The sequence below is a fragment of the Podarcis muralis genome, chromosome 11 (assembly GCF_964188315.1).
Source record: "Podarcis muralis chromosome 11, rPodMur119.hap1.1, whole genome shotgun sequence".
NCBI lineage: Eukaryota > Metazoa > Chordata > Lepidosauria > Squamata > Lacertidae > Podarcis > Podarcis muralis.
In genome coordinates this window covers 5,613,064-5,640,206 of record NC_135665.1, presented here as the reverse complement: position 1 = coordinate 5,640,206, position 27,143 = coordinate 5,613,064, and positions in this window count along the sequence as shown.

The window sequence follows — 27,143 nt, the reverse complement described above, 5'->3', positions numbered from 1 at the left end:
TTTTCTGTTAAAGGAATGTACTTCTGCTTCATGAAGTCTACCCATCTATTGTCTGTAACTGGTTTGTTTACATTACAGTTGGCTCAAAATCCACATTTTATTATAGCCCAAAGTCCAGTGCTTGACCTCCCCAGGTGGAGTGGCATAGCCTTTCTGCTCCTTCGTCTGTTCAAACAGGCCTTAACAGCAGGCCTCTGAGAATGGCTGCCATTGTTCAGAATGTAATCTGTCTTGTATAGCCTCTTTCCAGGGTCTGAAATTCAATGTTACCTACTTTAGCCTTCACTTTAATTGGCCTGTTTACACTCTTTGCTTTCTGCTTAGTGATTTGCATGTATGCAATAAAGAAAGGTTCTCTTATGTGCTACAGTATTCATCATCAAGTACTTCTTCAATTGCAAGAAGGTCAGTGGTACTCCTTTCGTCCTTTATTTGACAAAATGAAGGGGAGTGGGGTATTATAACAGTTTCCAAGCTAAGATGTATCTATATTGACTTCAGTAGTTTAGCATCAGAAATCAAACCAAATCTATCTGTATCTTTTAAAAAAGCAACAGCAAAAAGGGACCATTTTAAATATTGTGAAGTTCGGAGAGTAATTTGATTCATTTCACATTTAAAGGTGAACCTACCTAATGTGCACTTTTTGAAACAATACGGAAACTGGAAGACAGGCATCCTTCAGAATTCCCACTTTTGCAGTGCAGTTAGTTCTCCAGCCAAGTAATGTATACAAAAATGCATAAAATGGGATAAAGTGAGCACAAAAATGCATAAAAATAACTTACAAAAATGCAGTGTTAAGGGAAATTGCTCTGCGAAAATATAAAATTCACACTAAAATGCAGATGGATTTCATGAGGACTTTTTTCTTACAAAAAATCACAAACTGTTGTGTAAATGTGGAAAACTGAACTTAAGACTGGAAAAATGGGAAGGGAAACCAAAAACGACAGTTTTGCCCATCCCAAAAGTGAACCCAGGAAGAAATATTATCCAACATTGACAAGTGTCATTCTTACTGTCTTGCTCTCGCTTCTACTCAGCATTCACAAAAGAGTAGTTCTTAAGTTATGTGATGTATTGTTCTCTTCCAGTGTCAATTTCTTCTATGCTTGTTTGATTTCTTGATGATGCATTAACAGAATGTCCTTTTTCTGCTTCTTACTATGTGCTATTAGCAGTCATGCAACATGTACTCTTTGAAATCTGGCCTTTTCAGGGGAATTAAATGTGTCTCATGCTCCCACCCGCCCCCCAACTGCATTTGTCATGGCCTTTGCTCAGATTTATGTACCCAGTAAGAGATTCAAATTAAAGGGGACATTTAGAATATGTTCTCATGGTGTTTTAATCAGAAATTCCTCAGTGTTGTAAAGATGATCTCATCTAGCTTCCATCTTGATTATATTGAGTCATCTACCAGAACTTCACTTCCCAATGAAAGACCTCGCAGTGAAGAATTTACTCTCTGTGGGACTTAGTGGGTTACGTGTTCTAGGGCTGATTCAGGCAAATATAAAGAATGGAAGTATTAAATTTATAATCCATATACATGACTGGCAGGGGTTGAGACCAAGTGAATTAGAGCAAAAATCTCAGGCTGCAAAATTGTCCATGGAAGTTTTTACAATCCCAACTATCATGCCATGACAATGAAGGTTAGAGCACTACATTCCCTTTAATTCATTCCCTTTTAATATATTCCCTTTAGTGGGCTGGGTATTAATAATAATAATAATAATAATAATAATAATACCATACCATTTCCATTTCCATTATGTTGCTAATAGACATTAATCATGTTTACTGAGAATCTAGAGCAAGAGGCTAAGGATGCAGTTCTTAGACAGGGAGAGCCAAAGGTGAAGATACTTGTCTCATCCAGCGTGGCCAGGCCATGTTGGCAGGCTGCAAGTAAGAGCAGAGCAGTGAGCACTTCTGTCCTTTTCCGTGTGTTTCCCCCCTTTTCCATTTTCCTTCCTAACAGCAACACCTATACTCTGTTGCCAGGACTGGGGAGGTTTATGTGACACAGCATGGAGAGTTTGGGTCTCTCTCTCTCTCTCTCTCTCTCTCTCTCTCTCTCTCTGGGGCATACCTCTTTCTGCCCATCATTAGCAAGGGAGATCACATTCTACCATATGATAGGAATGCCCTCACAGGGACCATAGGATTGCAGAGTATCAAGAGAGGACAGGGTCTGTCTGAGTACATATTATACTAAATAGATCTTAGTCCACACGCAAACAGGAGTCATGGCTCTTTGCTTGAGGAGGAAAGCTCCCATTAGTGGCTTTGAATTGGGGACTGACCCTCCAATGAAATGTAGCAGGCTGGGGTGAGTGACAACTTCCATCTGGTGAGGGGAATGGTTAAACTCCCTCTGTTCACCTTTTGAAGTTCCAAGTATTATTGACCTCCCTTCCTGGTCAACTCATTGACCTCATCTTCAGCGGTGTATTAAGCTGAATCTGTGCACAGAACCTTCCAAAATGCCACATAATTTGTATCTGTTATTTAGCTCCCCCCCCCCTTCAAATTTGGTGGCTTACAACATAAATAGACAAATAACCAAGGTAAAATGCTAAAAATCAGAAATATGCTTGGTTGTATCCATAGCCTATGGATATATTATAATAAAAATATTAATAGAAATATTATTATTTATTATATTTATTTGTCACTTAATACTGAGCCACCATCTTGATTAGCAGCACATGCCCAGCCATGAGTATTGAGAGATGAGTCCTGCTGAATTCAATGGGCCAGTGGGGTTAGGATTCCATCTTCAGTTTCCATTTGTCCCACATTGCCAAGGAAGTTCCACATCCATCAATCATTTTCACAAGAGCTTTGCTGCCTCTAGCAGAAATGACAACGTTCTGCCAAACTGCTTATCGTTGGACTAATGTAGTTATCAAGTTCAAGAACTGCTTAGGTTGTAGAATCAGAATCCTGTGTGACAGGTACGTTATGAAGTATATTTTCCCTTCATGTCTCACCCCAAAGAGCAAGCTACCTCTTTCATCTGACAGAAATATGAACACTGTCAATAAACATGGAAGCAAAGCAATGAACACCACAGCTCTGGCACAGGGCATTCTAAACAGTCAAGAGCTTGAAATAAATTTAAAAAATTAAAAAAATATCCAGTAGCAGCTTAGAGACCAACTACGTTTGTTCTGGGTATAAGCTTTCGTGTGAAAGAAGTGTGCATGCACACGAAAGCTTATATGGCCTCGGTCCAGTATACCTGAAGGAGCGTCTCCACCCCCATCGTTCTGCCCAGACACTGAGGTCCAGCGCCGAGGGCCTTCTGGTGGTTCCCTCACTGCAAGAAGCAAAGTTACTGGGAACCAGGCAGAGGGCCTTCTGCCCTGTGGAACGCCCTTCCACCAGATGTCAAAGAAAAAAACAACTACAAGACTTTTAGGAGACATCTGAAGGCAGCCCTGTTTAGGGAAGCTTTTAATATCTGAAGGACTATTGTATTTTAATATTTTGTTGAAAGCTGCCCAGAGTGGCTGGGGAAACCGAACCAGATGGGTGGGGTATAAAATTATTATTATTATTATTATTATTATTATTATTATTATTATTATTATTATTCCCAGAGCAAACTTAGGTGCTACTGTCTCTAAGGTGCTACTGGACAATTTTAAAAATTTGTTTATTTATTTCAACTGTGTCCGGCCAACACTGCTACCTACCTGAATCTAGAGTCAAGAGCTTGATGGCTCATTACATTTAATAATCTAAAGGCACAGCGCTCTTGAATACATGGTAAGAACTGGACAATATTGAACTCTTCTATTTATACCACTAAAAGAATAAGCATGGTAATGCATAAATTGTTTTTAAAATGCTGTAGGGATTAAGGTGCTACACTCAATATGCCAGCAAGTTTGGAAAACTCAGCAGTGGCCAGAGGATTGGAGAAGATCAGTCTACATCCCAATCCCAAAGAAGGGCATTGGCAAAGAATGCTCCAACTACCGCACAATTGCACTCATTTCACACGCTAGCAAGGTTATGCTTAAAATTCTACAAGGCAGGCTCAAGCAGTATGTGGACCGAGAACTCCCAGAAGTGCAAGCTGGATTTCGAAGGGGCAGAGGAACCAGAGACCAAATTGCAAACATGCGCTGGATTATGGAGAAAGCTAGAGAGTTCCAGAAAGACATCTACTTCTGCTTCATTGACTATGCAAAAGCCTTTGACTGTGTCGACCACAGCAAACTATGGCAAGTTCTTAAAGAAATGGGAGTGCCTGATCACCTCATCTGTCTCCTGAGAAATCTCTATGTGGGACAAGAAGCTACAGTTAAAACTGGATATGGAACAACTGATTGGTTCAAAATTGGGAAAGGAGTACGGCAAGGCTGTATATTGTCTCCCTGCTTATTTAAGATATGCAGAATTCATCATGCGAAAAGCTGAACTGGATGAATCCCAAACTGGAATTAAGATTGCCGGAAGAAATAACCTCAGATATGCAGATGACACAACCTTGATGGCAGAAAGTGAGGAGGAATTAAAGAACCTTTTAATGAGGGTGAAAGAGGAGAGCGCAAAATATGGTCTGAAGCTCAACATCAAAAAAACTAAGATCATGGCCACTAGTCCCATCACCTCCTGGCAAATAGAAGGGGAAGAAATGGAGGCAGTGAGAGATTTTACTTCTTGGGTTCCATGATCACTGCAGATGGTGACAGCGGTCACGAAATTAGAAGACACCTGCTTCTTGGGAGAAAAGTGATGGCAAACCTAGACAGCATCTTAAAAAGTAAAGACATCACCTTGCTGACAAAGGTCCGTATAGTTAAAGCTATGGTTTCCCCAGTAGTGATGTATGGAAGTGAGAGCTGGACCATAAAGAAGGCTGATCACTGAAGAATTGATGCTTTTGAATTATGGTGCTGGAGGAGACTCTTGAGAGTCCCATGGACTGCAAGAAGATCAAACCTGTCCATTCTGAAGGAAATCAGCCCTGAGTGCTCACTGGAAGGACAGCTTGTGAAGCTGAGGCTCTAATACTTTGGCCATCTCATGAGAAGAGAAGCCTCCCAGGAAAAGACCCTGATGTTGGGAAAGATGGAGGGCACAAGGAGAAGGGGATGCCAGAGGATGAGATGGTTGGACAGTGTTCTCGAAGCTACCAGCATGAGTTTGACCAAACTGCGGGAGGCAGTGGAAGACAGGAGTGCCTGGCGTGCTCTGGTCCAGGGGGTCACGAAGAGGCGGACATAACTAAACTACTAAACAACAACAAGGGATTCCCACACAACACACCCTCAAAGTGCCAGGGGGGAAACCTGTGAAAGGTTTGGCTGGGTACTTTATGAGAACTGGACTATTAGAGGTCATGCCATTATTGAGCTCTTCTATCTAGAGACTCCTGTAAAAATGTATGGTAAAACCTTTAAGCAGTCAACATCTTTGCTGCCTCACAAATGTCAATGATCAAGCTCTTTCCTTCTTTCTTTCTTTCTTTCTTTCTTTCTTTCTTTCTTTCTTTCTTTTTTGCTTTCGCGGGGGGGGGGGGGAGAGAAATAACATGCCTGCTCTATGTTATTTAAACAATATTTTACGTCTAGATAAGTATTGTGCCAAATTTCAGCCTTGAGTAAATTAATTTTTATTATGAAATTTTATATCCTGGAGAACAGTAGTAAATATAAAGGGAACATTGCCAAAGCATTAACGACATTGGTGTTAACACGCCTTGCTATAAATACATGCTTAAAGTCTGCGGCAATTAGCAGCTGACCGGAAAGATTAATACGGGGGGCCCTTTACCCACCTTTACGGGATGTAAATTAACTCTCTTATCGATCTTGTATAAGCATGGCAATGTGTTAACTGTTAAAAATACTGTAGGGTATAGGAAATTAATTAGGGCACTAGCCTCAGAAGTCATGCTAAGTAAGGATTTGTAAGCATTTTTAAAGTGAAACTTGTTTCCGGAGGTTTGCACTGCCAGCCATAAAAGTGTGATCCTAAGAAAACCTTAGGCTGACATGGTAAGGCAGAAGCGGGACCCTGCAGCTGAAAAACAAATATTTGTTTTTAATGGTAGGCTGTGAGAAAATATGAACTCTTAATGGCTTCCACCTGTCTTGGTTTAATTTTTATTTTCCTTTTTACTGTATGTGTAGTCTAATTATTAGGCTTCTAGTATTTGGGTATATTTGAATGTTGGGAATGGCAAGCAGAAGCTGGAAACCTCTTTCTTGTCCTTGGATGGGATGCATATAAACAGCTGGTAGAGCATCTTTGCAAGTTGATTTGCAGTTCTGATTAACAACAAAAGGGTTTATTTGAACTGGCTGAAGATCTTTTGTTAAATCTCAATATGTTTTACAAGTTGAACCAATACAGTCAGAAGCAAGCATCGCTGAATTCAATGGAGCTTATATTCAGGAGACCAGGCCTAGGATTCCAGTTATGCCAATTCCAATAAATTGAGTGTGTGAGTCTGGGTGTGGGTGTGTAGAACAGTGGATCAGTAAAGCTGCCATCAACTGATGCTGTCATAATAAGCTGCTGCATGTCAAAATTACACCACCCAGAATAGCTGTGAAGCATCTTTCATAGAGTGGGACACAAAAGCACCACAGCACGCAGCAACTGTGTCCAAAAATAAAATCCAGCCACTACCCATGGTTCAACATATCTTACATACAGTTCCATGTAGTAGGCTCAAGACAAAATGACAATGTTTTACTAAAGGACAAAGAAGCTGCTTTCTTTCTCAGACTTGTTGCTGTAAAACTACAGGAACATTATTTCATATGTAGTGGGGCTACTAGGTGAATCAGCAGCAGGAGAAGTAAATCATCATTGCAAAATTATAAGCATCAGCAGTGCAATGGAAATTGCTTTTATGCTTCTGCATTATATTAATAAGTGTCATATTTTTGAGAGGATGTAATAAGTTCATTTGTTGCTAGTAGTAGGCAGGATGCAGCTAACAATCCTGCAGAACCACAAGAGCCTAAACTTTTTGGAATGGCATGACAGAGTTTGGGATTTACTGGTAGCCGAGGCAATTGCTCACCAATTAGAGTTGCAAGATGTAACATGATTCCAACTTTCTGTGTGCCTGGATACTATTCTCTCTATCATTGGTATCTGCCCCAATACATATATACATACATGCATGATTTTATTTGTATGCCACCATTCAGTGGCGTAGCGTGGGGGTGCAGGGGGGGCCGGCCGCACCGGGCGCAACATGGGGGGGCGCGCTCACACTCGCAGCTCTCTGCCCCTACCTGGCTCACTCTCTCTCTCTCTCTCTCTGCAGTGCTGGCTGTGCGAATCCAATCCGAGCCGCCGGGTCGCCGCCCACTGTGGAGGGGGGGGTGCCAGGCGTGCCGTGCCGTGCGGAGAGAGAGCGAGGGTTAGGGGGCGCAAATTACTTGCCTTGCCCCGGGTGCTGACAACCCATGCTACGCCACTGCCGCCATTCCACAGTTCAAACCACTCAAGATGGCTTACAACATTAAAAAAAACCATAACTACAACATAAAAATAGTTATAAATAATAAATAAAACATTAAGAATACAGAACCAAACTGAGCAATTTCCACATAAATCACAATATCTAAAGAAAGATACAACCCCCCTCCTCAACATCTACTACAAACAACCCCTCACAACAAAACCCAGCAAACAACGCACCCAACTGAAGAGTCCCTTCAGCTTCTGTAGCTGGAGTCAGTCTGGGCCACGCCCCTCAGGCCAGATGGGAAAAGCCAGCAATGCAAGGAGCAGGGTATTCCAGGACGCAGGGCCAAGATGGTCTCCAGTAGTACTGCATGCATGCCTACATATCATTTGAAGCTCTATAACTGGAAGTACACTATAATCTAGGAGTAGCCATAGGTAGTTGGCATAAATACACTTTAATCCATGGTGCACTGAAGATATTGTGGACTTCAACTCCCACCATCTTTGGTCTTCTGTATGAACTTCCACCATGCTAGGTCTTCCATTTGAAGCCCCATGTTGATGCATCACTTCCTCCTTCAGCACTATGCTAGCCCAGAGAGATGTCTTTTAAAAAGTAAAGGTAAAGGTACCTCTGACCATCAGGTCCAGTCGTGGCCAACTCTGGGGTTGTGGCGCTCATCTCGCTTTATTGGCCGAGGGAGCCGGTGTACAGCTTCCGGGACATGTGGCCGGCATGACTAAGCTGCTTCTGGCAAACCAGAGCAGCGCACGGAAACGCCGTTTACCTTCCTGCCGGAGCGGTACTTATTTATCTACTTGCACTTTGATGTGCTTTTAAACTGCTAGGTTGGTAGGAGCAGGGACCAAGCAACGGGAGCTCACCCCGTTGCGGGGATTCGAACCGCCAACCTTCTGATCAGCAAGTCATAGGCTCTGTGGTTTAACCCACAGTGCCACCCGTGTCCCGTCTTTAAAAACACACATACAAAAGAAAGCTACTCACGTCCCCTTCCCTCAATTTTTTGAACCCCTCCAATGCTATTGTTTTCATTATGGAATGTGGAGAGTGACTTTTTTTTAACATGGCTGCCAGAAAGGTCAGCTATCTTCACAGGAAGATGAAGAACAGAGGGCAAAGAATTTTGAAACTGCATATGTATATATTAACGTATGGTTGAGTTAAGCTGTTCTGCTAAAACAAATGTTTTTATTTAAAAAATCAGCATGTCCTGTGAGTCGGTGAAACTATTGAGTGAGGATTGTAATATTAGTACTCACGGGATCTAAGATGGTTAATAACTCTAAAAGGATTACTAGCGTTAGTACTTATTTTTCTTGGCACACTGGAATTCCGACAGTTCACACCATGAAAGTGCTTACACATAAACTGTGGACGGTTTTTAAAAAGAAAGGCTTATGCTAATAATATTTGTGATTTCTGAGCCTATTGCTGGTAGCAACCATTGAAAAAAAATGACATCATCTTTGACCCCAGCAATATGGGTGACAAATGTAAGAGGATTAGTAACTGTTTTCTACTGGGCTTTCATGCAAGTTCTTAGCTTGTCAGAAATGATTGCCTTATAAGCAAAGTGGTAAATATTAAAAAGTCTTAAGACGCTGGCAATTTTAAGAACTGCTGTTAAATGTTGTGCAGCCACGTATCTGGAAGCCAATGCCACAGAAGAACATTCCAGGGTGTTAGGGGACTATAACATTTATATTTTCCAAAACATTTTAAGCAGCTAAAATTCTTGCCGTAATGCCATAGCTTCTTGTTCTGCCCATTTTCACAAGAAATAGAAGCATAATAATACTCCATCATGTTACTCTGCATAATAATACTCTGGCATAGACTGAGTGTGAAAAGTGTATACAAAAGACACATCCTAGATGGCACTTCTATGTCATGTTTTCACTTCTCTCCCCATAATGTGTGATTCCCTGTGGCATTTTGGCATTACCCCCCCCCCCTCTAAGAGCAGCCAAGGATGTGAAAAGGGCATGGGGAAATGCATGACCTGAAATCGTCATAAAGTAAATATAACTGTATCTATTGCAAGAAGAGAAAGGGTCACTTAGCCCATAAGCAGCTGGAAACATCCTTACAATAGGCTATATCCAGCCAAGTCATACTCAGTGAAGACTCATAAAAATCAATGAACATAAGTTACTTAAGTCTGTCCATTTCAGTAGTTCTGATCTGAGACATACTAATGTCTCAGTGTGCTTTCTGGCATATAAAAACATTAAAAACATGCTAAAGAATATGGAGTTACCGTATTTTTCGCTCTATAAGACGCACCAGACCGCAAGACGCACCTAGTTTTTGGAGGAGGAAAACAAGAAAAAAAATATTCTGAATCTCAGAAGCCAGAACAGCAAGAGGGATCGCTGTGCAGTGAAAACAGCAATCCCTCTTGCTGTTGTGGCTTCTGGGATAGCTGCGCAGCCTGCATTCGCTCCATAAGACGCACACACATTTCCCCTTACTTTTTAGGAGAGAAAAAGTGAGTCTTATAGAGCAAAAAATACGGTATATACTTTGGATTTTATTTTTATTTTTATTTAAGAAAACATTTAACAGAGGTGGGGTTTTTAATTCAGGGAAAAAGAAACATGTACTAATAAGTCTATTTGCTTTTAGAAGAAATAAGAAAAAGCTCAAATGATTATTTTGCTTACCACTCTTTTTTTTTGGGGGGGGGAGGTGGGGAATAGGACCTCTCCTGGGAATATAGTTAATATTTTGCTGCATATTCTCTAAGTACAGTGGTACCTCGGGTTAATAACTTAATTCGTTCCGGAGGTCAGTTCTTAACCTGAAACTGTTCTTAACCTGAAGCACCACTTTAGCTAATGGGGCCTCCTGCTGCCGCTGCGCTGCCAGAGCACAATTTCTGTTCTCATCCTGAAGCAAAGTTCTTAACCTGAGGTACTATTTCTGGGTTAGTAGAGTGTGCAACCTGAAGCGTCTGTAACCTGAAGTGTCTGTAACCCGAGGTACCACTGTATTTTTTTTCCATTTTATTTATTATTTATTAAATTAGTATATTGCCTTTCATCCAAAGTTCTCAGGGTCGTTCACAGCATAAAAACACAAGACGTAATAAAAGCCAGAACAAAAACGAAGCGAACTAATAACCCCGCCCCCCTCATGATATGATAATGATTTCTTAAAACATAGAAGGGTCACAGATGAGCCATCAAGGGGGGGGGGTGTTTTTGTTTTTGTTTTGTTTTCTTCTTAAGCCAAAGTGCATTACTGAGAAACTGTCAGATTACATACCTGATTGATTTTCAGTTCTAAAATCACCTCTGATATGACATTGCCATTCAAACAATTGGCAATCAAGTCTGAGTCCAGTTCCCCTTTCCTACTTTTTAAAACAGGTGCAGCCCTGACAGCCTTGTTGGCAATTTGATCCTAAACATCTAACTCTGCTAACTTTCAATCTAGTGAATTAGAAAAATATATATATATTCTAAATATTCTCTAACTAGCAGGGTGCAAGTGACTGGGTTCAAGCAGTACAACAAAAGCTTTCCTGAAAAGCCTTTTAGTTAATCCACATACGTTTCAAATTTAGGGAGCTGTGGTGATGTCCTCCCCACCACATGATGGCTGTATTCTAGTGCGCATTACTTTCAGCAGGTTTAAGTGCATTTAATTTTGTGTTGCATTGCAGACAAGGAGACACGATTTGAAAGTGCTTTCATTTTTGCAGCTACATTCATTCATGAGGTACACAATCTGTAATAAGGTGCCACATCACACATATTTCTACCAGTGTCGGGACCAGGAGTCGGCTTCACCTGCTGAGCAGCAGCTTGAAGAAACAGAAGAAGAAGTGACTCCACCTGCTGCTCATCAATCTTCTTGCTCCTGATGAGAAACAGGAGCTTCCAGCCTCAGCCAGTTTCTGGAAGCAACATTCGTCATTCTTGAAAAGACCTTGGTGCTTCTTGCAACCTTGGACCCTCCACTTTCTTGATCCCTGGAACATCTGATTACGTGAACTGAGATACTCCTGACCTTAGGACTGGACTGGACCTTGTATACGGACTCCGCCTCCAGGCAAGTACCCCCCTGAAACTCGTCTGGTTGGCTGACTTCTCCCTCCCCTGAGCTCTGCCGTGGCTGGCAGCACAGGACTATGACAACCAGAGCCTTTTACAATCTTCTGAAGCACATCCTTTGAAGAACACATTCAAATCTCTTCTCATTCAAAGCTAAGTTTAGACCAGTGAAGAAATGCCGGACCAGTTCCTCAAGTCAAATGGAAGGTTTCGACTTCAAGGTGGAGAGTGGAGTGTTCTCTTTCACCAGTAGAACAAATAAAGTCCTTCACTTTAACTACACTCCCCAGAATTATTAGAGAAAAATAATGTGCTCTGTACGTGCTTTAAAGGTATAGTGTGTATGCACTCCTAGAATTCCTTGCCAATTGCCACCCTCCAACCAGCAATATTTAATTTATGTAATTATAAAAATATTTAAATACCATCATAAAATATCATGATTGTGTACAACAATATAAAAACCATTAAAAGCTGTACAGAACAATAATTTAGATGACTGGTGGCTACAATACTGACAAATGCTGAACTTACTCATATGCAGCTAAGGCTTAGTGTCCATGTTTTGTATGGAGATGGTCCTCAGCAGCACCTCCCGTTTCAAAGGTCTTGGGTAGCAGGGCTCTGGCCAAGATCTTGATGAGCTGCTACCAGCCAGAGTAGACCATGGGCTAATGGTTGGACACAGTGTGAGGAAGCTTCATGAACTGGATGTGTGAGCAACTCATGGACAGTGGGGAAGACTGGACAGCAGAGGCATGCTTTGTCCAAGTCTGTGGCAAGTAAAGGATTGTGTTGGAAAAGTAAATTGTTACAGAGCTAAGAATAATCTCAACACTGGTTCATTTTAAGATGCGGTATAGCCAATTTAATATGATGACAGCTTCAACCTAATTTTCTTGCTCTTCCCATTTGAAAAGGATAAATTGAGACACTTTTTCTTAGAATAGTTTTAAATAATTGATTATTGTTTACCAGTGTCAGGTTTCTTTTTTGATGTTTGTCACATTGTTTTTCAGGCTGAAAGTGTTCAGTTTCATAGGAGGATTGTTTTGTCTTCCCTAAATTGACATCTTTCAGTTATTTATATAAGGCAAATCCTAACCTTACTGCAGTTGATTTGGGGGGGGGGGGGGTTCTGTTGCTATTATAATCATGCACTAGGAGCTCTTAACCGGAAGTTGTCTGTAATCATGGAACTTCATTAACATCTCTGCATGATGTCTTTAATCATGGAGCCTCGTTAACATATTCATTAACAGTGGTGGGGAACCTCTAGCTCATGGACTTAAATAGGCCCACCATGACTTCTATTGGCCTGCAAAGCCACTTGGAACAAGTCACAGCCACCTGGACTATCACCTGATGCACCTCCTACATTCCTCAAATGAAAACCGGGACATTTCTCACTCCCCTCAACTGACCCTCCTTGAGCCCTCACTTTTGACCCCACGACCCACCACAGAGCATTTCCTATCAGAAGAAGGGCAAGTGTCACCACCTTACACCAGTTGGACACAGCACACACACCCTCCACCATCCTCAGATGAGACGGAACAATAGGTCCACTTGGACAGAGACACCATCGAAAATATCCCCACAATAGCATACACATTTCTCCAAAACAAACCAAAGAAAATCCCCACAACACTGAACAGGTTCACACAAAGGAAAAGTAGGCAAACTATCCTCATCCCTATCTCCACTAACCCCCCCTGGCTCATCACCCACTATTACAACACACAGCAAAAAACCTGGCAAACCAAAGGCCTGCACTGTCTAAAAGACTTATACAAAAACAACAAACCCATACCAAGACAAGAAATACAAGACAAACTAAGGGGCATCCAAATACCTTGGCTAACACACCATCAACTACATGCTTTTTTTAAAAATCCAAGAGTAAAATCAGCAGCCACTAGGCCCTTGACCACCTTTGAAAACCTTCTCCTGACAGCAGAGGGACATGGCAAAGGGATGGCATCCACAATACACAAAATACTGCTCCAAAATCTCACAAATCCCCTTGACGCAATCAAAAGAACAATGGGAGCATGACATAGGCTATGAAATTAATCCCACCCAATAAACTAGAATGTGGTCAAAACCTCCCTTTAAGTCTATATCAACCAAAAGAAGGGAACTCACTCTGTAACTCACCTACAGGTAGTACTTTGCACCACAGAAACTGGTGCTGATACACCCAGGAACCTCACCAAGATGTTGGAGAGGCTGCATCTCCACAGGCACATACCTCCACCTGTGGTGGGAATGCCCTAAATCCCACCCTTCTGGAAAGCAGTCCTGCAAGAGATATGCAAAATAACTAAACAGGTATTAGAACTCACCTCAGAACTGGCCCAACTGAACATCTTCCAAGATCATAAAGACACTCACATTATACAGAACTTATAACCCACCAACTCCCAGCAGACAGAAGCCTCATAGTCAGATGCTGGAGAAACCTGTCAGGAGTAAACATGGACCAATGGTCTCAAATTGTATGGGAAATGGCCTTGCTAGAAAAGCTAACTAATAAACTGAAACTGACACGGGGACAAACAGAAGAGGACACCTTCACCCCAGTATGGCTCCCCTTACATACACAGCCCAATGACAAGAAGAATCCACCAACAGCATGCAAATCAATCTGGCTTACCCATCCCAACAAGTCCTACCCCCCTCACAAATGCAAACAAACCCCACTGCAGCCACCCACAAACAAACAAACAAACAAACAACCACACCCTGGGCCCCCAATCCCTCTCACTACCAAGGAAATGTAATAAATGAATAGAAAGAGAACCTACCCAGTTGACGCTGACACAAAACCCCACAGGCACACTATACAAAAGAATATAAGCCATACCACCCCACCCTTCCTCTTCCTCCCCAACCTTATACTGTACTCAACACTAATGTCTCACAACAAATGTAACTGATTTGTAAAAAGGACTGTACAATCTGAAAAAAGAGACAAGGTTTTGTAAACCAATAAAATCTTTAATAATTTTTTTTAAGGGGGAGGAGTGCTGTGCTTTTACATGTCAGCATTGCAGGGGGTGGACTAGATGAGCCTTGTGGTCCCTTCCAGTTCTACAGTTCTAGGATTTCTACATTTGATTTCTTCCTACATGTTCAAATAGAATTGAAGCAGTTTCATATTCTGATGCGGATTTGATTACCTGTGTAAGCAAAGCACCATGGGTCTACATACATTGAGCAGCATCAACTTTGTACACTCTTAATTTGTCACAAAAAGTCCACTGACTACTTAATGTGTGACTATGGTGCTATGTGTTGAATTGTAAATATTTAGGGGGGGAAATATGCATAGTAACCAGAAGTATATCGTCTCACTTTAGGTATGAACTTGGGTTGGTTTGGAAGAGCAGCATGAGATGTGCAGATCAACAGCAGACTTATCCCATGGGATTGCAAAATGTGGACTAATTATACTGATTGTCTTGTGATGATTGGTTCCAAGCAACACGGCTATACTTCAGGTGAAGACCTTGCCCTACCTAAACATTTATAAAAATGAAGTTATTCGCATGATGAACAGGAAGCATGAGCACAGATGAAAAATGGGAAGATGGATGCTTTATTCTCACCAATTCAAAATGGCCCAGCATATAGTCATCACTAAGAGAAAGTAAGTGACTTTCAAGAGATAGGCATCTGAACGGATGGAAGAAAAGCAGCTTGTACTCAATTTGTGTTAATGTCTGCCATCCGCATCTATTGTTTGGTGTCGCCATTGATTAAGTGCTGTGAAGTGGAGAACTTGCAAAGTGCTTCAGAATCAACTGGGATGAAGTACAACAGTTAATGGATCTGAAGCCTGCATATGCCACATCTGGTGAAGAGCTGTAGACTTATAAAAAATGACAGATTGCACAAAAGAAATAAAATATAGTGCAAGGGTAAAGAGCTTGAAAGAGAACGCTGACAACTCAAAGTTAAAGAAAATGTACATTGACAAGAAAAATCTCAGGTTTCTACATAGCCAAAAGGGTAAAAGGGGAGGGGCACCTCTCAACACAACAAAACAAAGACTGCGGGACAAAGAATGAATAAAAAGAGGTATTTTAGCAAGTATGGAAGACCAGGTGCTGCAATAGCATCAACTTAGAAATGAAGATGGCCATGGTCCAAAAGGCTGGGGCTTGCTTAAACTCCCAGGTCTGATATGTGGACACTTATTGACAGATGTCCTTTGTCAATGCTCACATAAGACTATGTTACAAAATGCAAAAGGTAAGACTTTTTTTTTATCCTACTGGTAACCTATCAAGACTCTCTCTCTCTCCCTCTCTCTCTATATATATATATTCTGCAGTTGGGAGAGGAGGGAGGAACAGTTGGTCTTAGAAAGTATTTAAGGCAGACTATTAAAACCACAATACCTTGTTTTTCGAAGGCCTTCCCTACTATGCAAGAAGAAGTGCCCTTGATTACACCCATAAAAGACATAAACAGTCTCAGCAGTCTCTTAACCCAAATTAAACTGAGCTGAAATGCCTGATTGGAGGAGGGAGAATAAGAGATTGTGCAGCTCAGTCCAATTAATGCCCACAATGTGCTAGAAATTGTGCACAACAGAGAAGTGCCATGGTATCAAGCCATGCTGGGACAGTGGGCAGCCCTCCTGACATGGTGCAAATGGCAGATAGAGTGCTAAAATGCAGCAGGCCGTGACTCTGAACCTTTAGTGGGGCAAAGACAAAACAAAGCTCCCCGAATTTATACCAGACTTGGCCAATCCAGAGGTCTGCTATAACCCATCTATCCTAGGCAGTGATGTTAAAACCCTTGCCTGTCTGATTTACTGTAGGAATGTGCATTTGGTTTGGACAAATCCTGAACCAAATCAGACAGATTCAGAGAAATTTGAGGATCTTCTGAGATGACTTGAGTCTTCCTTCAAGGTCTCTCAAACAAAACTGAGTTGTTTCTGAAACCTTGAAACTTTGGATTTTCCAGAGAATTCAAAGCCCTCTCCCTTTCATCATTACATTCTGCCAAGATCTCTGTATAAGTTATGTAATGTGAGCTGTAGGGCAAGTGGGTGTGGCTTGTCCAAAATGGCCCCATGGGTGAAACAGGGAAGTCTACCAGACCTAATTACTATCACAAGCTGGAGGTTCCTCACTGATGGTTTATAGGGTTGCAGCCTAAATCTCCTTTTTAAATAGGGTCTTCTTTGAATTGAATGAGAAGCTGCTGCTATGAGCTCACTTCTCATCCAGGTAGTGAGAAGACATATCAAAGGGGAAGGAATAAGGCTGGGTTTCATGGCTGGGTTGAAGGGCTGTATTGGAGAAGGGATTGTAGGTAGCACACACCAAGGAAGAGAGAATGCTGTGGTGATCCAAAAAAAGAAAAAAGAAGAAGTGGATTGGGGTGGCAAAGTAAAATTGGAGAGAAAGTTGGCTCCCAGCATTCAGGGTAAAAACACTTTCCAGCAAAACGAGATGCATGGAGAAATGAAGAGAACAAAGGAAAGTTGAGGACCATGCAGACACCCCAAAACCTGAATAAAAGAGTAGGAGAAAGCATGTTGCAATCAATTCATCTGAGATGGTTTCTCAAGTAGGTTTTCATCATTAGGTCTTCCTGGAGGTACATCCAAGGGCCTTTCTCACCCTAAGAGTTAAGAAACAGATGGGAGGAGAAAAGTAGTGCATGCCAGTCTGATCCCCAGTTGTACAGGAAGAGATGTCAGGAAGGTCATGGAATGCATGTATAAGCTGTATTTATTAGTCATGTAGAATGCAACTGTTTTCTGCTTTGACTGCTATGCAAACGGATCACTCCACTCACTAATCAGCAGCACATAATCATACCTAATTTGGCTTGCTGATGAAATCCCTTTGGTCTAGGGTCAGTTTTGGTTTCTCTCTGTTTCTCATTTTTCCAATCCAAAATTCAGATCACAATTTTTCATCACTTTGGAATTCATTTATTTTAAATCTTCACAAACATTGTCCAGCATTTTAGTATGTATTTCTCCTACTACAAAATGTTTATGCAATTATACATATTTTTGAATGCAACCTTCCCTACTGCACTGTATTTATGTGTTATTTTCTCCAATATATATGCATTTTTGTACACTTCCCTCTAATATGCACATTTGTATACTTTATCATGTTGTAGAGCTGTACTGCAAAATTCAGAGAACTGCCAATTTAAAAGTATACCTGCATTTCAGTTTGCACATTGTTATAGAAAATTGGAATGAACTTGCAGGAGATCATGGGGTCCTCAATAGGCCCCAATGATGAAGGTGGTTCTGTTAGATTATGAACCACCTGCAAGAGTCTCCTGGTGCTGTTTTCTGTAGATGCAATAGCAGCAGTGAAGAAGGCCCTCTTCACCATTGCTATTGCCACTTGGTAGGCTCGACGTTGAGCTCTAATAAATTTTCAGTCCTATTCAGAATGAGTTTTCCACCACCGGTGCTCCAGCCATCTCAGTGATTGTTTATCGCCCTCAGCTCTATGGAAACCCATGGGGCTGTCTGGGCTCCATGCAATCAGAGAGGGTGCTTCAGAGCCAATCAATAGCCCTGGTTAACTCCGCATTCATGTCAGCTGAGAGGCCATCTTCATGGGTTAAGACATACCCTACCACTCTCTGGAAACCATTTGGATCCATTAAATGGCAGGGGAAGACCACATGACCTGGGCTGCTGTGCGTAACCAGCAGCAGGAACAGGTACATGTCCAACCAAGTCTCTGTTACAAATGCCAGATCAATTCCTCCATTCATTATCAAGTCATGGATGGCAGTGGTCTTGTGAATCTAAATATTATTTACTCTTGGCCAATATAACACTTCATAAAGGGATATGCAGTCAAATTAAAACAATTGGCAGATAGTAAAGGTAAAGGTACCCCTGCCCATACGGGCCAGTCTTGACAGACTCTAGGGTTGTGCGCCCATCTCACTTAAGAGGCCGGGGGCCAGCGCTGTCCGGAGACACTTCCGGGTCACGTGGCCAGCGTGACAAAGCTGCATCTGGCGAGCCAGCGCAGCACACGGAAACGCCGTTTACCTTCCCGCCAGTAAGCGGTCCCTATTTATCTACTTGCACCCGGGGGTGCTTTCGAACTGCTAGGTTGGCAGGCGCTGGGACCGAGCAACGGGAGCGCACCCCGCCGTGGGGATTCGAACCGCCGACCTTTCGATCGGCAAGCCCTAGGCGCTGAGGCTTTTACCCACAGCGCCACCCGCGTCCCAATTGGCAGATAAAGGAACACAAAAAACACGATACACCAAGTTCTGTTTTGTATGTGTGAAGGAATCCTTTGAACATGTACTTCACTTTTGGGTGACCGACATATCAAAATTCAAAAGGCTCATTTCAACACACTTAATGGGACATGGTTTGTTGAGATGCATGAGAAGGGTCACAAAAGAGCTGTGGGTGGAAGCTGTGAGATGGTCAGGCTCGTGAACTGAAAGGAGAAGGTGCTTTACAAATATTATTCAAAGTTCCAAGCCTTTTACATGGAGTGTTATAATTTGTGTGAACTTAGTACTGCAACATCTGTTTCAAAAACTTCCATTAAGTGATGTTTGCTGGCAAGCAGTAGAAGGAAAGAGTTAGCAAAGCTGCAAATATTACTGAGCTAGGAATAGGGATTTGTCTGTTTTGCTCAGGAAAATAAAATTCTGTCATTTCTGCAAATCCATACTGAAATGACATTTTTATTTTGATTGAGTGACAAATAACTTCTTATGACTTTAAAGCAGAAAATTATGTGTATTCTCCTGGGTTATAAAATGCTCTCAGTGAGCATTCAAGAATAACAAATGTGCTGCACAGTTTCATGTCACATCTAAATCTATAGCAAACAAAGAAAAGAAAGCATGGCAGGGAAGGAAATTTGAAGCATTTGATAATTTAAGTGAATATGGGTATTCAGTATAAAGAAGGGCAATCGAAAATGTAGGATTGTGAGCTTCCAGAATCACAGGGTAAAATTAAGAATGTAGGGTTAAGCACACCAAATGTTAGGGTAGAATGCAGACATAACAATACCTTTCAATATACTGTAGTTGGGGAATATTCCATTTTATCTGCACAACCTTGCAAAGTAGGCTAGGCTGAGATACACTGCTTGGGCAAGACCATAGTTCAGTTGCAGAGCATGTGTCAAAAGGTCCCTGGCATCGCCAGATAAAAAGACTATCTACTGAGATACATGGGCACATAGTCTGACCTGGTATAAAGTCACTTCTTGTGTCACTCAGATTGAACACAAGAAGCATGATACTCTGTCCACTGTCACCACACTGGTTCCAAATGCATGCATTTCAACTGCCCATCTTTAAGCATAGGAAAGATATAAATGTGAGTGCCACAATGTGAGTGTCACGGCCTAGGACCCTCATACCTACCCGGTATGCCCCACGGAGGACCTCAAGGTCCATATATAGCAACACCCTAGTGGTCCCGGGCCCTAAGGAAGTTAGATTGGCTTCAACCAGAGCCAGGGCTTTTTCAACACTGACTCCGGCCTGGTGGAACGCTCTGCCTCATGAGACCAGGGCCCTGCAGGATCTGATTTATTTCTGCAGGGACTGTAAGACAGAGTTGTTCCGCCTGGCCTTTGGCTTGGAGCCAATTTGATTCCCTCCCTCCCTCTCTTTCTTTTTTCTTTTCCTTCTCCTCCTGCAATGAGGCTAGATTTTAATATTTTAATGTTCCATTATTTTAATGTTGTATTTTATTTTTGTTTTTAAGTTGTAATCATTCATCTTGTTTTTATTATTGCATGTTAGCAGCCCTGAGCCCGGACTTGGCTGGGGAGGGCGGGGTATAAATAAAAATTATTATTATTATTATTATTATTATTATTATTATTATTATTATTGAAGAAAACTGTGCACACAACTACATCTGGCTTTGGAAAGCAAAGATCTGCAAGTTCAAATTATTCCATAACTAATAATGGTAAAGTCTCGTTGAACTGGCTGCACTCAGGTACTGAATTGTGACCCTTGTGTCTAATCCTTTGTGCCTAGCAGTGCATGCACAGAAAGCTCTAGTGCATGTGGGATTCTTTGTGAACTTCAGAGGGTTAAGCTCCAAACTCACATACCACCATCTCCCTGTGTAACCGTTGCTCTCACAGTCACATCAACTGATACTGCTACACTGACAAAGCAGCCTGGGTTAGCCCACAATTCATGTGCTATTTCATTTGCTTGGACTGACTATGTATTTGTTGTAAATTCTGTAGTTTCTGGGAGCAAGGAAGTTAAGTTTTAATAAATTAATTGCAGTAGGATGTCATGAGCTGTCCCACTACAGTGACTCTTTGTGTCAAATCCACCTGTAAGATACATCAATTCCGTACACTTTTTGGGGGGCGGGGTGGGACACAGCTCTGTCCATAGGAGACAGGCAGATTGTAACAAAAAATGCTCAGTCTGGCAGGAGAAAACAGCATCTGTTTCACATCTCTATTTCTCATTCTTATTTTAACAGTCATAAACACTTCCTAAAGCTGAAAAAGAACAGGGCTGCAATTCAGACAAGGTAAGATTTCTTGCAAAGTGCATTTGGATACACATACCCAATCAAAACAAAACACATTTCACGCTGAACATGGCTTGTTGTTTTTCTCTCTCTTTGAAGCCCACAATGGTGCTGATGGATTTGCTAATTCTTTGGCTGTTCTAGCCCTGGAAAGTCTGATGAGAAAGTAAGTTCCAGGCTCTTCTAATAAATAGCTGTCATCTATGTTATATACCTGGAAGGATCACATTAGTAAGGGAATGTTTCAAGGGAAGAAAAGCAAGTCATAAAAAACAAACATACGGGAACCTCTACGATCAGCAATGGAGGCAACAACTGAGCCCCAAAGGTAAGATATACAGCATGTGTATATGTATGAATACAGTGGTACCTCGCAAGACGAATGCCTCGCAAGACAAAAAACTCGCTAGACGAAAGGGTTTTTTGTTTTTTGAGCTGCTTCGCAAGACGATTTTCCCTATGGGCTTGCTTCGCAAGACGGAAACGTCTTGCAAGTTTGTTTCCTTTTTCTTAACACCGTTAATACAGTTGCGACTTGACTTCGAGGAGCAACTCATAGAACGCGGTGTGGTAGCCTTTTTTGAGGTTTTTAAAGACTTTGGTATTTTTGAAGCTTTTCCAAAACTTTCCCGACACCGTGCTTCGCAAGACGAAAAAAATCGCAAGACGACAAAACTCGCGGAACGAATTAATTTCGTCTTGCGAGGCACACACCAGGGGCTGCTGCTGCCTCTGCTTACATTGCTTGCCAACCACACCTATCCCTCACCCCTTTACCAACCCATTCCCCACCTTTCAAAAACCACAGAAGAACTAGGGGATTTGGAGCAAATTGTGGGTAGTGGCAGCGACAATGATGAGTGGCCCTCGCTTAGCCAGGCCACCCACTCTTTCAGATTCTTGGCTTCCCAGTTTTGCATGCAAGCAAGTGGGGGTGGCAGGTGGCAGCAATGGCAACACCCAGAACATGGAAATGCCCACTCGACCACTCACCTGCCCGCTTTGCCCGCTCATGGCACTGCTTTGCTTGCTCATTCTGCCTGAGGTTGTCATGCTAGTTTTGCGTGGCTGCCTAGCAGCTGCCACACAAACTGCAGAGTGATGACACCTTACATATTTCTGTATGTAGGAAGATATATATCTGATAAGCTTGGTAACTGAAAAGCTAGGTGCAACGAACCCCCTCCGTATACTCTATAATAACCACCATGGGTTATCGTTTGGTTCTTGTGTGAGGATAAACTTAGATACTTGGAGACTCACACAGAAGCTGAACAAATAATATTTATTTTACAGAACCAAGTTGATAAAACAAAAGAGGAGTCAGGAGATTAAGTTCTTTTGTGTAACTGTTAACATTAATAATTATACTAAATATAGTGGATGTTACAGGCTTCTAAACAAGGTAATAAACACAAAACTCCTTTTAAAGTTCAGTTGCTTATTTTAAGTTAATACTCTTCAGTTAGAAGTTACAGGTTTCTATCTAGACTAGATGGTAAATGCTCATGTTATTTCTAGTTTTGTTACTTCCGTTTCTTAAATTTCATTGCATAGATGTTACGGTTCTTTGGTTCTTAAACAACCTTAACACAGAGCTTAATACTTTGGATCCTAACCAAGGTGGTACGTTCTGTCAGTTACCGAACTTTTAACAAACACACTCCTGAGGTACTTCTAGCAGCATAACAGACCCAGGGGATCCCCTCAGCCCTTGTGACTGGCTTGGGAGTCTTCTCTGTCTAGAAGATCTCTCCCCTCCTGACTGAAGTGAGGCCCAAGGAGACCATCTCCTCACAGCTTCTGCCGCTCCTTGCTCAAACTCAGCCCTCCAGTTAACTCCTGTCTGAATACAGTAGAACCTCTACTTACGTCCCACTCTACTTAGGCCCTCTCTAAGTCGCAACCACGGCAAACCCAGAAGTAAATGGCTTGCCGTGATTCGCACATGCGCAGAAGTGGGCTGCCGGCAAATGCACCTGCGCACAACGGCGCTTCTACCAGCAACCGTTTCGCCATAAGGACGGGCCTCCGGAACGGATTGTGGTCATGAGCAGAGGTTCCACTGTAGTTTCACAACCACTAAACACTGTCTTACTATCTAAGCTCAGAGACTTCTTTATCTTGCTGTCTATCATAACAGGCCAAACCACAGTGAACACAAGGTAGACCATAGGGCTACAATAGCATCTAGAGAAGCCTACACTATCCTTGTGTTGCTTAACTGGACTTGGACCAAAAAGCCTTTTTAACTAGAGAGCTGCCTTCTGTAAAGTAGGGCACATGTCTGCCTTGCAATTATGCCAAAGGTTTCTGGCGAACAAGTCTGGGAAAGTCACCTACACTGTTTGCATAAGGAGGAATTGGCTTGTCACTGTAACTTCCCTCATGCCCTCGGCTAAATTTGCATAAAATTGGGAGAGGAGGTTGCTGTTGTCAGGGGCAGGAAGAAGCAGTTCGTAATGACCTGGGAAAGTATCAGGGCAGTAGTTTTGGTGCTGGATTCTTGCCAGGCTTCTAATGAGATACAGGAATGAATGAGGCCTGTAAGGGCTCAGTTCCTGCATCTTTTTATATTTATACCCCATCTTTCTGCAAAGGAGTTTGAGGTGACATGCACACTTTCTTCCTTCCCCATTTTATCATAGAACTATCATCCATGAATCCCTGCCTTCTGTTCCAGGCAATGGCACCACATGTCCCCTCAAGTCACAAAGACAGGCAAAGCATGTAAATGTGTGTGACACACACACAGAGAGAGAGAGAGAGAGAGAGAGAGAGAGAGAGAGAGACTGACCCCTATTCCTTTGTACTCAGAAGTGCTGCCTATATCTTCTTGTCAACAACAGCTTCACCCTGTCCAAAGAGAAAGTGAGTTCTTTCATCCAATGCCTGCTTTTAAGCATGATCTGAGCGGGCTCATTTACCATGTCATTCAGAGAATTCCTTACTAGGCATTCGTATCTCTGTCATTTTCCACTAAATTAACAGTTCCCACTATCATTGGCACATTCTCATTGGAAATGAGTTCAGCATCTGACTTTCCGCATGGCAACAGCACTCCCTCGCTCTTTGCAGTGTAAAGTGCTTTAAAAGCAAATAGTTCAAAGGGGTTTATACTAGAATCACTTTCACCTTACATTGTATACCAAGTTCCCAGTTAGTACAGTCTGACATCTTGCTGTAACTTTACACTTCTCTCCGGTGTGGAGTTGAAGGCTAATGGAAGTTTAAGAGTATCGTTCCAAGGCATTAGTGAGCCCACGTTCTTTTTTAAAACAGAGGGCATCGTGGTTTGCCAGGCTTAGAATGTCACCAGAACAAGCCTTGCTTCCAAAGAGAAATTCTAGGAGTGACATACCATCCGCCTCTAGCTTCGTCACTGCAAGAAATTAAACTAGACCGTGATAGACAAGATTAACTGACTTTGTAACTGAAATTCAATTCAGTTGTGTGGCTCCTGGGGGGGGGGGGGGATGTCCCTCTGCCTGCACATGCATATTTTTATTGGGGGGGTAGCATTTTAATGAACCTGTAAAGACTGAATATGTGCAGTCCAACTCCCCTACTTGCATATTGGGATGCCTGAACAAAGCTTTGATGTCACGGTCACTGAATTGTGAACATGCATGTACAAAGACACTGTTCAATTGCATTTATTTGTCTTTGGGTTGTTGGTTGCTAATCTCATCAGGTATTAACCCTATTCTTGGAACAAGGATCAAACAGAATTATTCAATGACTTAAAATGTGTTTAATTTTCCATTGGATTATGCTCCATACATTGAGGAAAGGATGGACAAACTGTTTTCTGTTGCTGGCCACATTCCATCAGGGTTAATAATAATAATAATTAATTTTTTTTTTATTTATACCCTGCCCATCTGGCTGGGTTTCCCCAGACACTCTGGGCAGCTTACAGCATATATAAAACATAATGAAACATCCAGCATAAAAAACTTCCCAATACAGGACTGCCTTCAGATGTCTTCTAAAAGTTATCTAGTTCTTAATCTCCTTGACATCTGAAGGGAGGGCATTCCACAGGGAGGGTGCCACTACAAAGAAGGCCTTCTGCCTGGTTCACTGTAACTTCAGTTCTTGCAGTGGGTGAACCACCAGAAGACCCTTGGAGCAGAGCCTCATTGTCTGGGCTGGACGATGGGGGCGGAGATGCTCCTTCAGGGTTAATGAGTTTGGGGCAGCTCAAGGGGTGGAATTCAATGTAGCACTGATTGGGGTATGCATGGGGAGGTGAAAGGTCTGCTCACACAACAGAACTTTCTTCCTCTCCTCTGCCCCCTCTAAACTTGTTCTGTGTTTCATCCCCCACAACCTTCCAGAACAGATTTAGGAAGTGTTGGGTGCACAGGCACGGAGAGCGAGGAAGTCCCATTGCACATGCAGGCTTTGTTCTGCACACACCTTTTGCTGAATTTCGCCCAATACATTTTGTTGCCTGAAGCAAAGGACAAGCTGGTGCCCTTTGCCTTTACGTGCACAAAAACGAACTGCAGTTGACTGACAGTTGAAGATTGCTTTTGCACTGTCAACAGGTCAACAATCACCCTAAGGTCCCAGAGGAGGTCCAAGCAATGCATTAAAATCACTTGAAAACAAATTACTATTACAAGAATAGAGAGTCCTAAAACATGCAAGTCAGGTGTCAAAGGCCTAGGTAAAGTGGTATGCCTTCAGCAGAAGATGAAAACTGCATCCTGAAGGTGCCAAAACACCTTGAGGGTGGGGGTGGGAATTCCACAACTTAGAAGCTATTACAGAGAATGTCGTCTTCTGACCTACCCACCCCCAGCAAGCTCTTGAGGGCATGTTGTTGTTGTTTAGTCATTTAGTTGTGTCCGACTCTTCATGACCCCCTGGACCAGAGCACGCCAGACACTTCTGTCTTCCACTGCCTCCTGCAGTTTAGTCAAACTCATGTTGGTAGCTTCAAGAACACTATGTCTTGAGGGCATAGGAACACCCAAGAGAGCCCCCTCTGCGGATCTTAACACCCAAGAGGGTTTGTAGAGATATTTGGGTCTTGAGTCATTAGGGCTTTAAACCCTAACACAAGCACCTGGAATTGTGCCTGGAAAAGAACTATTGCAGCTGTTATACAAGATCTAGATGGAACCCCAGACAGTAACCTGACCATTGCATTTTCTGCCAATTGAAGTTTCCAAGTCATCTTCAACAGCAGCCCCACAAGGAGTGCATTGCAGCAATCCAGTCTGCAAGTTACTAGATCATGGAGCCGGGAAAAGGTACTCCTGGCTCTCAAGGCCACCTGAGCCTCGGGTGACAGTGTTCCTCTAATCATGTACACAGTAAAGTCATACTCTGTTCCCCTAATCATGATAGAAAGAAAGTAACCATAATACTTTTTCTGTATGCACATGGGATAAATTTATTTATGAATGCTCTGTGCCTTGAGATCAAATCAATACAGGTATACCAGTGGACGAAAAAATGGATTTGCTAAATGAGACTAGGAACTGGGTAGCATCAGTTAAGCTGAAAAATGGCCTTGGTGTAACTTTACTATCTGTCACAGTTGGATACTAGTAACCATCTGACACACACTCAGGTAACTCCCGAAAGTCAAAGGAAAGAAGTTGGAATAGATTGCATGAAGTTCATGCCCTCAGACCTGAAGGTATTGTATATCTATGCAATTGAAGGAGAGCAGATCAAAGCAGACATGTTGCCTCCTGAGCACTTCCTCTCAGCATCAGTTTCAGGGGTTTGTTAAGTATCCTCTTTCTCTTTTTAGATTAGCTTGTCTGCACCTCTCCATTCTTCCAGTTCAGAGCATGCACGGCAGCATTCAATAGAAGTGGGAGGAGGTCTGTTCTCCCAGTCCCTTTGGTCTCTGTTCTGTATATATTTGGGCCTCTCTCACAACCCCCAACTTTACCACATTTTGCATCTTTTTGATTACCACAATCTCAGCATTTTTGCTACAGCACTCCGTATTATTATTAATAATGATGATGCCTCTTGCATCAATGGTGTTCCAGGAGATTTAATCAAACTAAAGTAG